The 1,914-nt window shown below is 44.2% G+C and overlaps 1 long non-coding RNA gene across 2 annotated transcripts; it reads left to right on the forward strand.

Annotated features, from left to right (window-relative positions):
- Positions 1-844: 844 nt before the first annotated feature.
- LOC121502242 (uncharacterized) lies at positions 845-1,793 on the forward strand. Of its 2 annotated transcripts, none has more exons than XR_005990887.2 (2): positions 845-988; positions 1,041-1,793. It is a non-coding gene; the product is annotated as an uncharacterized lncRNA (long non-coding RNA). The 2 variants fall into 2 exon arrangements; XR_005990886.2 differs by having other exon boundaries at positions 1,057-1,793.
- The last annotated feature ends 121 nt before the right edge of the window (positions 1,794-1,914 follow it).

Below are 1,914 nucleotides of genomic sequence, written 5' to 3' on the forward strand. Positions count from 1 at the left end.
CACGAGCATGCCCCCATATTCAGCTCCAGGATTACAGGGTGTGAAAACCACGAAGAGCAATTATGATATCGGGCATGATTTTGTGGGCAATTGGCTTTAATGGCCACCAGGCCAGTTCGAGCCAAGTGCTGTCGCCAGCAGCAACAAGGCCGGGACTGGAAGCAGCAGCAGCAGCAGAAATACAGTCAGCATTGGTTGTGCCTTGTGTGTGCTACTGAGTATTCCCCACCGAGTTCCCTTCGTGTTCCCCTCCTCTCGACGGGCTCTAACCGCTGGTCTATATGTACGTGTGAAATTTATTTAAATGCTGCCAAAAGGCAACAGCAACAGCAGGAGCAGCCTCTGAAACTGGATCTGATGATGCTGGATGGAGTTCGGACTCGCCGGCGGAGGCGATACTCGATTGGCCTCCGTTTCTGGGGCTAAAGTGTCGCCTTTTGCCTTTTGTGTGTTATTAGCCGGGCCTGGGAACTTGCCAGCCTAGACTCCGATGCCTATCAGAAGCAGGAGTTGTGCACGGGCAGAAAAAATACAAAACTCTAAGAGCCTTTTGGCTAAAGTACAAAGAAAAATATATATACAAGATATTTAAGAAAAATTACAAGCTAATTATGATCATCTATTACAAAAAAGATCATCTATTACAAAACTTGTTCTTAAAATTTCCCCCTGTGTATACTCCAAGGGAACCAATCTGGACCGGCATCCCTTTTGCCCATATCCCATGTCCTGCCGCGGCTCCTGATTTTTCTCCTTTTTTGCTGGCTGCTTGCAATTTATTTTTATATTGCCTTACATGATAATCGTTTGCATTAAAAATCGCCCGGCGTTGTGTGGCCGTCTGGCAGTTGCCTTTGCCAAAAATGTCGTTGTTTGTATTTATTTATTATTCAAAGTGTTATCGGTGACAGAGCAGTGGTGGCTGAGTGCCGGCGTGACAGAGGATGGGGGCCGGGCGTATCCGGATCCGGCTGAGAACGGGGAGGAGGTATGGCAGCCGAAAACCCAAAGGATTAGTTATGATAAATGTGTTTTATAAGCGTGACACACACACAGGGAGCGGAAGAGCCCCCAAACCAAAAACAACAGGCAAGGCAAACAACGGAGAGCGAGCCGTGTCCCATTTTAATGCACAGATAATGAGTTCCTTTGTTGGCAATATGTCAAATCGCTAGGCCAATATTTCAGTCCCGAAAGGATTGGGATTGGGATTGGGATCGGGATACATTTTGCCATTTGCCGTTTAGCATTTACCATTTACCATTCGCCATTCACCATTCACCATTTGCCTTTTGCCATTTCGGCGTTTTGTGTGGGCGCGGTGAGTCGTGTTAATTGCGAGCCGGCTCCGGGGGCAACTACTGGATGAGATTAGTTGGGCAAGATTATATAAAATCAGTGGCATCAATTCTGATCAGTTACGCAAGACAAGCCGCAGAATGGCAGGCTGATAAATGCGGACGTGGCGAGGCCAGAGAGGAGAAATCAATTAAAAACGCTTCACTCCGACTTATCCTTATCCTTGTTGCGGTTGCCGCTTTTCGGTTGCCATAAGGACGAGGCGGAGTCTGCTCGCCGAGAGATAGGCATATCGAATAAATCAATGCATTTGCCGCAATAATGCTGTCATGTGTGGTTTTGGGATTCTCAAAACTAGACCACCGCCTGTCAACCATTGAGTTTTACTAATGAAGTCATTAAATTGCAAAAACAATTATGCAATTATTGTTGTCACGTATTTTGTTTGAAATTAAAGGGAAGTCGAACAAATATAATTGTGGTATTTAAGAAGATTTACTGTTTATTTATTTTATTTTATAAGCATATGTATATATTTTTCTTCATATTTATAAGATGATTTTAAAGGCACATACATTTTTAAAAGAGCAAGATATGTTAACTAAAAAATAAGCT

This window comes from Drosophila kikkawai, chromosome 3L, assembly GCF_030179895.1.
Source record: "Drosophila kikkawai strain 14028-0561.14 chromosome 3L, DkikHiC1v2, whole genome shotgun sequence".
Classification (NCBI taxonomy): Eukaryota; Metazoa; Arthropoda; class Insecta; order Diptera; family Drosophilidae; genus Drosophila; species Drosophila kikkawai.